The 13647-nt window shown below is 40.0% G+C and overlaps 1 pseudogene; it reads left to right on the plus strand.

The window, feature by feature from the left end:
• The first annotated feature begins 3706 nt into the window (after positions 1-3706).
• LOC100456694 (phosphoglycerate mutase 1-like) lies at positions 3707-4326 on the plus strand (annotated as a pseudogene).
• The last annotated feature ends 9321 nt before the right edge of the window (positions 4327-13647 follow it).

Below are 13647 nucleotides of genomic sequence, written 5' to 3' on the forward strand. Positions count from 1 at the left end.
TCTGTCTCTCTGAACTACAGCTTTTGTGGCTTTTCATGCAAGTGAAGTATTTTGAGGGGCACAACCAGCATGCAAATACATGCTTCATTCGGATCACTCACCCTTAACTCCAACATGCAACATCTGTCTTAGCTGATATTCCTGTAAGCAATGACTATTAAGATTTCAGTTTTTATTTTTTTAATCTGGAGGCTTTGACATTACCTGGAAACAAGCTACAATGAGAGGAGCAGCTTCAGAAAGAGAAGGGAAGACACTCATTCCCAAAATACCACGACCTCCAGGAAACTTTATAATTAGAGCTTCAATCCTCTTGAAATCCCCTCTGCCTCAGATTCTATGAATCCGCACTGCTGGAGTATTCTTCTGTCACTCACAGCAAGCCTTCTTTTTCTCCTCATCATCACCTACAACCAGGTATATCCTTAATGCCTCCATTTTTCCAAAGTCAGTGTTAGGTGGAGAATTACAATTCACCTTCTTTACCCCATGCTGAATTTTTTCTTCTTTGAGAGATTACAGCTTTTTACCTCTCTGCCATTCATTTGTGTCTTTAACTATGTGAATCCTTGGGTTGTTACTTAATGGTGTGATCGGTGTACATTATCTTCTCAATGACATGCTAAGTCCTTGGGCACAGTGACATAATCAGGAGTGTCTGGCAGCAACAACAGATTCTGATACAGGAGGCCTTTAAGAAATACTGGTAGTTTGAGAATGCTTTTTAATTTTTTATTTAGCAGTTTTTGATTTATGAAAAGTTGAGTGGAAAGTACAGAGTTCCTATATACTCCACCCCAACCCACCAGTCCGCTCCTCTATTACTGACATCTTGCATTAGTGAGGTATGTTCGTTGCATTTGATAAGCCTACATTGATGCATTATTATTAAGTCCATATTTTATGCTGTTTTCACCTTTGCTGGGGTACATACTATGGGTTTTGAAAACATGTAATATCATGTATCCACCATCGCAGTATCATACAGAATAGTTTCACTGCTCCAGATCCCCCAGAGCTCCACCTGTTTATGTCCCCCAACACACACACACATATACACCAAACCACTGGCAACTACTTATCATTTTACTGTATCTATAGTTTTGTTTTTCCCAGAATGTCATATGGTTAGAATCACATAGTATGTAGACTTTTCAGATTGGCTTCTTTCACTTAGCAATATTCATTTAAGCTTCTCCCATGTCTTTGTGGCTGGATAACTCATCTCTTTTTATTGCTGAATAATATTCCATTGTCTGGATTACTACAGTTTATCTATTCACCTATTAGAGGACATTTTGGTTGCTTCCTTATTTTGGCAATTATGAATAAAGCTACTATAAACATCCATATGCAAGTTTTTGTGTGGACATAAGTTTTCAACTCATTTGGATAGATACCAAAAAGTGCAACTGCTGGATCATATGGTATGTTCAGTTTTTGAAGAAACTACCAAACTGTCTTCCAAAGTGGCTATACCATTTTGCATTCCCAATAGCAACGAGTGAGAATTCCAGTTGCTTTGATGATTATTTGAGCCTGGGTTTTGGTAAGTGGAAAATATAAAGAAGATACATTTGTGGGGTGGGATTAATTCAGAGCCATACACCCCTACCCTTGGACTATCCTGCAGTAAACAGTGAGGGGTGGTGGACAGTGAGTGGATATAGAAAAAGCAAACCTTGGTGATATCTCCACCCTGCTACTTCTCAGCTATGTGGTCAAAATAAGTCACTTAGTCAATCTGAGCTTGGTTTTCTCTTATTTAAAGATGGAGACAATAGTACTAACTTCCTCAGACTCTAGTAACTACTACATAAGATAATGCACTAGCATAATCTTGAACACATAATAGATACTCAATAAGAGTGCTTCCATTTGAACAATAGGAACTAAGCTAATTTTCACCAGAATTTTTGTGACAATATGATAACCTGCATCCACTCCCTCTACTCCAGGTTCCTTTATTATTATTGTAAAGTCCTGTGACTAAAAGAAGAAAATGACCTCAGAATTCTTAACGAGAGCAGAATTTCCTAGCTGCTATTTCCACCTGGTGAAAAATTAAGAAACTAAAAATGTCACTCAGACTCCTTGACTTATGAGAATCTCAGACTCTTGAACACAGGGCTGCAGACCTCCAAGGGCTCTCCCTAGCAGGCCACATCTTGGCAGATAAAACCACCCATGGGAGTGGACCAGTGCAAGTTGTCCCCTTTGATTCTTTTCCACTAGAGTCTCGCTGACCCTGTACCTTTCCTTTGAGAAAAATTATTAGCAGCATTTTGCAACCATGGCTGAATTGCAGCCTTGAGAGGTCAAAAACTGCAATCAACCCTGTGACATTTTCACCCATATTCCTATAATTACCATGGGAGATGTCACTGTCCAGTGAGACTCTTATGCAATGCTCATGTGGTAGACCATATTTTTTATACTTTCCATTGCTTTTGCTGTTTACATGAGGGCAGGTATGTGTGTGTGTTGCCCACAGCCTAATTGATTTTAAACCATTTTAAAAATTGGTGGCTCACGCCTGTAATTCCAGCATTTTGGGAGGCTGAGGTGGGCGGATTACGAGGTCAAGAGATTGAGAACTTCCTGGCCAACATGGTGAAACCCTGTATCTACTAAAAATAGAAAAATTAGCTGGGCATGGTGGCACGCGCCTGTAGTCCCAGCTACTTGGGAGGCTGAGGCAGGAGAATAGCTTGAAACTGGGAAGCAGAGATTGCAGTGAGCTAAGATCATGCCACTGCACTCCAGCCTAGTGACAGCGTGAGACTGTCTCAAAAAAAAAAAAAAAAAAAAATTTAAATATATTTCAGATCCTGCTTCTCTGGCCCTGAGCTAATAGTCACCATTGGTCTACCAGTTGAATGTAAAGGGTGAAAGATTCAAAGCACACAAACAGTCTTTGGCTCTCAGCCTCAGCAGCTAGCCCCATAAGATTATCTCGACCTGTTGATTTTCACTTAAGGACCAGATGAAGAAAAGTAAATCTAATAATTGTGTTTCATTGTGTAAGTAAGCTGGGTTTCTATACTGGTCATTAAAACGTACAGGAACAGTCTTTCCATTATTGTTTAGCTACTACCATATGCATAGCATTGTACTGAGTGGGAAATGCTGAGGAAAGACCAGGAGGAATTAAGACTCAAGATTAAAAAGTCATGATCTTTCCACTTTCAAGGGTTTATTCCTCTGAATAATTATGGTTCAGTGACTAAAGGGGAAACATGTTGATGGGCCCCTGTTAGCAAATAATTATTGACATATTCCAGCCCAGCCCTTCCTTAGTCTGTACAAAGATGTAGCGTTATGATTGACAGAGAACCCTACAACAGGTGAGCTACAGAGGTGAAGTTACTTCAGAAATACTTTCAGTAGCAGGAGAATGTAAGCTTTGACATTTTAAAAATTCTGTATTACATCTACAAAGGCCAGTATGTAGAAATTATACTTCAGGCTATAGAGTGTGAAAGGAAGACTGGTCACATTTCAGCAGGAATCTGCAAGGATCCTGTTACTAAATTAGTTACTGAGAGAATTATATTTTGGAAGCAAAACTCCAACATTGCTACAAGACGAAAGAAGCTTCTTTGATATGACAGGAGATGGTTTTGTGTTGTTTAAAGGAAACAGAGGGCTCTGGAATCTCTGTGAGCCCTAGTCAGTGCCACATCCCCACCCCACCGCCAAGGCCATGTATAAGCTGGTGTTGACCTGGCAGGATGCGAGTGCCTGGAACCCCCCTTCTGTGGCTGGTAGCATGCCAACCTTGAGCCTGGCAAGCCATGAGCAGGCATAGCATGGTGGGAAGGTGCTGTGAGATGTTGGCTACGAGTTCGATATCTTCTTCACCTCAGCACAGAAGAAAGTGACCTGGACCCTCTGGGCAGTGCTAGATGCCGTTGGCCAGAGGTGGCTGCTTGTAGTGAGGACTTGGCACCTCAGTGAGCTGCACTATGGTGGTCTGACCAACCCAATAAAGCACAAACTGCTGCCAAGCATGCTGAGGCTCAGGTAAAGATCTGGAGGTGCTCCTATGCTGTCCTACCACCTCTGAAGGAGCCTGACCATCCCTTCTACAGCGGTGTCAGTAAGGACTGCAGGTATGCAGATCCCACTGAAGATCAGGTACACCCACCTGTGAGTCTGAAGGACACTACTGCCAGAGCTCTGCCCTTTTGGAATGAAGAAATAGTTCCCCAGATCAAGGAGGGGAAACGAGTACTGACTGCAGCCCATGGCAGCAGCCCCGGGGAACTGTCATTTGGGGAGGTATCTCCCAGTCAGAAGTCACGGGGATCAGGACCCACTTGAAGTAGTCTGTCCCTTAGCAAAGCTAAAGTGCTGTGCTGGGAGATCCTCTGCTCTCTTCAGAGCTGGCAAGCAGGAATGTTTAAGTCCACTGAAGCTGCACCCACAGCCACCCCTTCCCCTAGGTGCTCTGTCCCAGGGAGATGGGAGTTTTATCTATAAGCCCCTGACTGGGGCTGCTGCCTTTTTTTCGGAGCTGCCCAGAGAGGAGGAATCTAGAGAGGCAGTCTGACTACAGTGGCTTTGCTGGCTGCGGTGGGCTCCACCCAGTTTGAACTTCCCAGTGGTGGCTTTGTTTACACTGTGAGGGGAAAACCGCCTACTCAAGCCTCAGTAATGGTGGACACCCCTCCCCACACCAAGCTCAAGCATCCCAGGTTGACTTCAGACTGCTGTGCTGGCAGAGAGAATTTCAAGCCAGTGGATCTTAGTTTGCTGGGCTCTGTGGGGTGGGATCTGCTGAGCTAGACCACTTGGCTCCCAGCTTCAGCCCCTTTTCCAGGGGAGTGAATGGTTCTGTCTCACTGGTGTTCCAGGTGCCACTGTGGCATGAAAAAAACTCCTGCAGCTAGTTCCGTGTCTGCCCAAATGGCTGCCTAGTTTTGTGCTTGAAACCCAGGGCCCTGGTGGTGTAGGCATCCAAGGGAATCTCCTGATCTGCGGGCTGCGAAGACCATGGGAAAAGCATAGTACCTGGGCCGGAGTGCACCATTCCTCACAGCGCAGTCCCTCATGGCTTCCCTTGGCTAGAGTAGGGAGTTCCCCAACCCCTTAAGCTTCCTGGGTGAGACAATGCCCCACCCTGCTTGGCTTGCCCTCCATGGGCTGCACCCACTGTCTAACCAGTCCCAATGAGATGAGCTGGGTACCTCAGTTGGAAATGCAGAAATCACCCACCTTCTGCATTGATCTCTCTGGGAGCTGCAGACCAGAGCTCTTCCTATTCAGCCATCTTGCCAGCCACCCCTTTTCTGTTTTTTAAAACATAAAATTGTAATGTTATTTCCAGGGCTTGTGTTTGGCCTGTGCCTACTCATATAGCTGCATGTCAAAATATTGAAATAGTTTCACAGAGATTGGATCACTGTTGCCGCCTCCAGTACCCCTAATGCCCTCTCAGAACCTTGGCTGGCCCAGATATCTTCTGGATCCTCCCCTCACCAACCTCCCCATTAGTTTGTAAAAATGATCACATCACTTCCTTCTCTATCTCCACATCCCTTTGCAATATGACTTGTGGTTTTTTTCTATCAAGAGGCAGAGTGTCTTTGTTCAGCCCCTGAATTTGGGCTGACCTTGAGACATGACTTGGTGAATAGACTGCATATAAATTAGTTATTCAAATAATAAGCCTAATCCTAAACAAGCCTTGTGCTCTCTCTAGAAAACACGCTCCACAGTCGTAAGAACAAGCCCATGATACCCTGCTGGGGCATGAGAAACCAAGTGGAACAGAGATGAACCATCCCAACTGAGGCTGCTTCAGACCAGACTGAACTGGCAGCTGACCAAAGATATAGGAGTAAGCCCAGCTAAGATCAGGGGAGCCAGCTGAACCTAGCATAAATTTCTGATTCTCAGATTTATGAGCTAACTAGATGGTTATTGTTTTAAGCCTCTGGGTTTAGGGATAGTTTCTTATGTAGACATATTTATTATACACTTGTAATATTACACATACTTTATAATATTATGTACACAGAAATAATATCCCAACAATCTGGCATTTAAAAGGGTATCAACTGGCATAAATGAGGTCCTCCAGAAACCTGCTCCCATGCTAAATCTCCATTTTGATTGGTAGATGCCATGATGCAACAATAATTGTATTAGGACAAGAACATGAGCTTTTTATTTATTTATGTTCTGGTTTTTTTTTTTTTTTGAGACACAGTCTCACTCTCACCCAGGCAGGAGTATGGTGGCATAAACACAGCTCACTGCAGCCTCAATCTCCTGGGCTCAAGGGATCCTCTTGCCTTAGCCTCCCAAGTAGTTGGGATTACAGGCATGCACAACCACATCTGGCTAATTTAATTTTTTTTAATTTTTTTTTTTTGCTAGAGATGTGTTCTTCCTATATTTTCCAAGCTGGTCTGAAACTCCTGGGCTCAACCAATCCTCCTGCCTCAGCCTCCCAATGCCAGCTTACAGCCGTGAGCCACTGTGCCCAGTGGAGAGTGTGAGCTTTTACATTTTTAAAATTCTATATTGAGTTTGAGTTGGCGAGTCCGGTAAGTAGAAATTACACTTTAGGCTGTACAGTATAGAAAGTTTTGTCACATTTCATCAGATGTCTGAAAGGATCCTGGTACTGAAACAATCCTAGGTATGTAAGTAAAGTATATTATTATTAATACTTGTATGCCTAGCTGTCATCATTAATTTGTTAGTTGTAATTAGAAATAATTTGATGATATTTTAGAAAAATTTCTTAAAAATTTAATTTACTAACTGAAATTTATTTTTAGTAATCGCTGTTCTCTCACCAAAGTTAAACAGAAAGAAAGGCTTTCTACTCAAGTTAAATTTCTTTCTAGGCAAAACTGAGTAAAAAAAGAAGACAAACAACGTAAATTAAAAAATGGGTAAAAACCAATGAGCTAAAAATTTCAGTTCATAAAAAAAACCTCCACATGGGTGTTTATAGCAGCTTTATTCTTAATTGTCAAAAGATGGAACCAAATAAGATGTTTTTCAATTGTGAATTAAAAAATACACTGTGGTATATCCAGATAGTGGCATATTGTTCAGCACTAAAAAGAAATGAGCTATCAAGCCATGAAAGACATGGAGGAAACTTAAATGCGTATTACTAAGTGAAATAAGCCAGTCTGTAATGGCTATATACTATATAATTCCAACTATATAACATTGTGGAAGAGGCAAAACTATGGAGACAATAAAAAGATCAATGATTTCCAGGAATTTAGGGGAATGAGAGATCAACAAGTGGAGCATTAGAGATTTTATGGCAGTGAGACTATTCTATATAATACTATAATGATAAATACATGTTGTTATACATTTGGCAAAACCTACAGAACAAGAGGGAACCCTAATGTAAACTATAGATTTTGACTGACAATAATATAATGAGATTGGTTCATCAGTTGTAACAAACAAACCACACTAGTGTGAGATGTTGTTGGCAAGGGGCTGTCTGTGGGGTGGGGGCAGGTGAGTGGTATATGGGAAATTTGTACTTTATGTTTAATTTGCCATGAGCCTAAAACTCCTCCAAAATATAAAGTACCTGTCTTTAAAAATTTGATAAAAGACTTGAACATATACTTTATAGTGACTGATCAATGAGAACATGAAAAAAATCTTCAACTTTATTAACTCTTTGGGAATGCAAAATCCAAAATACAATGAAATACCACCATGCAGCCACTAAAATGGCCAACATTAAAAAGACCATCAATACTCAGTGTAGGCAAGGATGTGGAGCATCTAGATCCTTCACACATTACTAGTGTAAAATGACACAGCCATTGTTTCTTGTAAAGTTAAAACACGTGCATACTCAGCAATTCCACTCTTTAGTACTTACCCATGAGAACTGAAAACATATGTTAATAAAAAGACTTGTGTACCAGTGTTCACACCAGAACCCCCAAACTGGAAACAGTCCAAAGGTGGGTACACCAACTGGCAAGTGCATAAACAAATTTTAGTATGTTCTTACCATAAATTCTGTTAAGCAATAAAGTAAAATGAACTACTGATTTAGGCTGTGACATGGATGAATCTCAGTCATTATGCTGAGCAAAAGAAGCCATACACACAGTAAAGACAGTGTGATCGCATTTATGTGAAATTTTATAACAGGCAAAACTAACCGATAGTCATGAAAACATGTCGGTGGTCATTTGCAGGTGGATGGGAAGGAGAGGAGAGAGATTGAATACACAGAGGCAGGGGGGAACTTTCTGGGAAAATGCCAATGTTCTGTATTTGGAATGGGCTAGTGATTATACAGAAGTACATTTGTCAAATATAAGACACCCGTACCTTTAAAATGTGTGATATAGTGTATATAAATTCTACCTCAATAAATAAGTAGATTTTTAAAAATATTCTTCTGAAGTCAGATTTTAATTCTAGAGATAGAAAAACATATCCCATGTGCATGGTAGATATTGCTCATCAATTATGATGTACCTTTCAGCTTTCCAGGCATGCAAACGCAGTGATCCAGGCAGCCACTGCGGGCCATTAGGATTAGCCCAGTCCTTGAAACCTCTTTGCCATTCTAGGCTAAGGCCATCCTAGGCTATACCTACCAGATATGCCTATGCTCCAGAACAGGAAGTGTGGCTGGCTTCATAGATGTACAACATATGTGGTCACACAAAGCCCTCATACTTGCAATGGCCTCATATCTGGTTTAATGTTCTACTATCATGGTCTTGAAATTCTTAATAGATTTCTAATAAAGGTCCCCTCATTTTCATGTTTCACTGGGTCTTGCAAATTACATAGCCTGGCAGCAAGCCTCTGAATCATAAAGCCCCTGAAACTGGTTCAACTTTAGTTTTTAGTCTTTAATTACAATCTTTGTATCTTTATATACAAAAATAAAATTAATTCCTTAGTGCTTTTCTTTCTCAATATCTGATACTCTTTCTCAGGTCAAAGCAAAATACACTGAAGTATCTTTATTAATTAGGATAGATATTATGTTCTCTTTTGAGTCAGAAAGCAGTAACTACTAATTTAAATGGGTTTGAGTTCTAAAAATCCTGAATTTTTTGTTTTTCCATGGAGCATCTTATAAAAAGACCAGGCCCTTTAACTACCTAGGAGTTTGGAAACACAGGATGGGACATTTGGATGGTGGACGACTCAGTTTGTATTCTTTCTATTTGAATCCTATTCTTTTCATATCTTTAACACCTGTAGCAGGATAAAGTAAAATAATTTTTGTACTGTTATCATGTGTTGAGTTGTGTTTCCCCAAAAGACATTGAAGTCCTAACTCCTAGTACCTGTGAAGATGACTTTATTTGGAAATAATGTTTTTGCAGATGATCACGTTAAAATGAGATCACTGGATAGTCCTTATCCAATATGGCTGGTATACTTACATAAAGGAGAAATTTGGACATACAGAGAGATTGATACAGAGGGAAGAAAGTGTGAGAGTACAGGGAGAACGCCATCTACAAGCCAAGGAAAACCTGAGACTACCAGAAATTGGAAGAGATCCATGGAACAGATTCGTCCTCATAGCTTGCACAAGGAACCAAAGATGCCAACACCTTGACCTCAGACTTTCATTCTCCAGAACTGCAAGACAATCAATTTCTGTTGTTGAAGCCACTCAGTTTGTGGTACTTTGTATGGCAGCTCAGCAAACTAATATAGCTATTGACATTGAAGGGCAGAAATGTATTATAACAAATTCTAGGATAAATTATGGGGCTTTTGTTTTCTTCTCCATTGCTCACCCTTCTACACATAATGTCTTTGTTTCCTCATTACGCCCTTAGTGAATTTTCCTTGGGTTACCATGAAGGTCCAGGAGGTAATTTGATGTAATAACTGTCAGAATGTGGTCCACTTACTGCCTTCATTAAAGTCACGAGGCATGATTGTTTAAAATGCAGGTTTCTGAGTCTGAGAGCAGAAGTACAAAATTAGATTATTTGGGGAAGGATAGCCCAGGAATCTGTATCTTTTAAAAGTTCTCCAGGTGATTCTGAAGTAATTAAAGTTTGGAAATCACTGAAGAAATCTTTGGCTCGTTGGCTAGTGCCACAATAGGAAATAATTCACAGATAGTGACAACCTGCGCCTTCTTCTGGGTATATTTCTATGCTGGAGTTAAACAGGGAAGATACCCCTTTCCCATGAAAAAGCTACTTTGTACTTTCTTCCTTATTAGAAGCAACAGAGGAATTCCTAAAACCAGAACCTTCCTATAAGCCTATTCCTAACCCCTGATATTTCCCAGAAGAAAGAAAAGTGATCAAATAGTTGAACTGTTAATTACGGTTATTTTTTTATTTTTTATTTTTTTTTTGAGACGGAGTCTCACTCAGTCTCACAGGCTGGAGTGCAGTGTCAAGATCTCGGCTCACTGCAAGCTCCTCCTCCCAGGTTCACGCCATTCTCCTGCCTCAGCCTCCCGAGTAGCTGGGACCACAGGCACCTGCCACCACGCCCGGCTAATTTTTTTGTATTTTTAGTAGAGACAGGGTTTCACCGTGTTAGCCAGGATGGTCTTGATCTCCTGACCTCAAGATCCACCCACCTCATGCTCCCAAAGTGCTGGAATTACAGGCATGAGCCACCGCGCCCGGCCTAATTATGGTAATTTTTACCTTACTCTTTACTACAGAAAACCAGGTTAACACAAAGAGGTTGTTAGCTAGACTTGCCTTCTTAAAACTACTTTAGGGCAGAAAAGAACTACTATGCAGCATCAAAAGTTGACTTCTTGCTGCTCCAAAGCTCAGTAGGACCTGCCTTGGATAGGCTAGAAAATTCAAGGCTTCAAACCATTCTTTCTGTTTACCTCTTGCTAGAGTGCTCTTATGTAGTGCATTAAGTTCATAATGTATAGGAAAAATTACTGTACCTTAAAAGGTGAGGCACCAAATCCAAGATAGAATGAGGCCTGTGTAGAAAGGATCAGGCTGCGAAGTCACAAAAGCTTTGTTTGGGCAGAATTTGGAAGTCCCTAGGCAAACCTGGAATTCCCCAAAGTCTCTACTGGGAAGTGGCTTAAACTCCTACATGACTTTGATCTTATTTGTAAGACAAATGGTGATGCTGGAATTCCACTCTAGGTGTATCTCCTCAGTTAAAAGAGCAGAAAATAGCATTTCTTTCTTTCTTTTTCTTTATTTGTTCTAAAACAAAAACAAAAATGGGATACATGTGCAGAATGTGCAGGTTTGTTCCATAGGTATACGTGTACCATGGTGGTTTGCTGCACCTATTGACCTGTCCTCTAATTTCCTTCCCCTCAGCTCCCATCCCCCATCAGACCCTGGTGTGTGTTTTTCTCCTCTCTGTGTCCATGTGTTCCCATTGTTCAGCTCCCACTTATGAGTAGAACATGCAGTATTTGGTTTTCTGTTCCTGTGTTAGTTTGCTAAGGATGATGGCTTCCAGTTTCATCCATTTCCCTGCAAAGGACATGATCTCACTCCTTTTTATGGCTACACAGTATTCCATGGTGTATATGTGCCACGTTTTCTTTATCCAGTCTATCATTGATGGGCATTTGAATTTGTTCCATGTCTTTGCTATTGTAAATAGTGTTGCAATAAACATATGTGTGCATGTGTCTTTACAGTAGAATGATTTATATTCCTTTGGGTATATATCCAGTAATGGGATTGCTGGGTCAAATGGTATTTCTGGTTCTAGATCCTTAAGGAATCGCCATTCTGTCTTCCACAATGGTTCTCCACAGCCTCACCAGCATCTGTTGTTTCCCGACTTTTTAATAATCACCATTTTGACTGGCTTGAGATCTACCCAAAGAAAATAGCATTTCTAGGAACTTATTTGTCTTGCTGAGATCAGCTACCACCGTCTTTGGAGTCTGGTGCATTGGTGTACTTGTTTTCAGGTTTAAACCTTGGGTTACTTGCCTGAGGAAAGGGAGGTTTAGGGTCTCTGGCTGAGAGATATTTATTAACATGTGACATAAGATTTTAGTTGGGCATTCCAAGGAAAATGGATCTTTTGTTGAGAACACAGCTTCTTTTTTTAATCCCATTTTCTAATTCAGAGATAATATCTTCTCCTTTCTACCTTTTTAGGTAAAAAGTCAAATGTAAGATACAAATGAATCTAAATCAAATTCAATTTTCACATAATCACAGCACTGATTTTCATGGCTTGAGCAAATTAGACCATTGGGGTACTCTCAACCACTACTCCTAGACATGAAATTTTAATATGCTGTTTGTTTAGAACTTTTTCCTTTGGTTCAAATTCCTCAGTACTTTACTGTATTATATTTTAATTAGTATAGTGAATTTCTAATCATCTTTTCAATGCTCAAGTTCAGGAGGTAAATGTTTGAAAAATGTTCCCTGGCACTTTCCCTCTCCCAACTCAACCCTAAGGTCTCATGCAGTTGCGGTGGTATGGTGTGCGCCTGTGCTTGTGTGCATGTACACGCATGTAACATGTGCCTGTCATGTATGCATGTGTACATGTGCCTGTGTTTGTGTGTAGGGGGCAGTGTTTGAGATTTGGAGGGAGTGAAGGGGTTACTGTTTGTTTCCCTGAGGAGTATCTATTCAAATTTATGCTAAACATATTTTTCTTTCTCAATTCTGTTTTAATTTAATTATTTGGACTTGTAAATAATTTTAGTTTTTGCCCAAAACATATGACTTTGCATCATTAGCCCTTTTCATACAATTGAAAAATAGAGACATTTGTACAGGAAAGGAAGAGAAAAGAAGCTATTCGGTTTTTAAATTCAAGTTTCAAGAAAAATTTCAGATTAAACAGGTAGAAATAACTCCAGGTTCTTTCTTCCCAAACAGGTCAACATTGTCAACCATATCAATTTTATATGGGCTCTTACTTAGTGAAATACATAAATATTATTTATTAGAATAATAGTTTTGTAAGATTAGGTTTTGGTCCTAAGTGCCATGATTTCTTGTTTTAAAGGAAAGTTTTCCAACAGCGCCAACTATTCCATAAACTGACTTATAGTTTTTATTTTTTTATTCCAATTTAATTAGATTTAATGAATAAACATCACATATTCATGGTGAACTGTCTTTTATTACCACCAAATATAAGTGATTGGTATTTTACAATGAAGAAATTTATAGCATTTAACAGTATATTTCATTATATATATATATATATATATATATATACTGTATAACCATAGTATCATTGAACTGACCAAGATATAGGATGGGTCTTTGTATGCAGACAATTTTTTACAAGACGACTGAGAAATAAAGGGAGAAAAATAAATGCTAGGAATAAAGTTTAGGTACATAAAACAATTTTAATATCAAAATTCATCAACCATAATACCATTTGAAAGAATATGGTGAAAAGTGCTGCCTATGTGAACTAGAATTACTATTGTTTGTCTTAGGAAAATCAACAATTCAGTATCTTGTCTTAATGCTGAAGCAAAAATAGGAGGCTTGGTCATTATTCATAAGGTACCAGGAAAAGACTACTGGTTCATTTAAAAATAAACTAGGTTTTGGGAGGCTGAGGCAGGAGAATGGTGTGAACCCTGAAGGCGGAGCTTGCAGTGAGCCGAGATCGCGCCACTGCACTCCAGCCTGGGCGACAGAGCGAGACTCCGTCTCAAAA

Source organism: Pongo abelii, chromosome 4 (genome assembly GCF_028885655.2).
Source record: "Pongo abelii isolate AG06213 chromosome 4, NHGRI_mPonAbe1-v2.0_pri, whole genome shotgun sequence".
In the NCBI taxonomy this organism is placed as follows: domain Eukaryota; kingdom Metazoa; phylum Chordata; class Mammalia; order Primates; family Hominidae; genus Pongo; species Pongo abelii.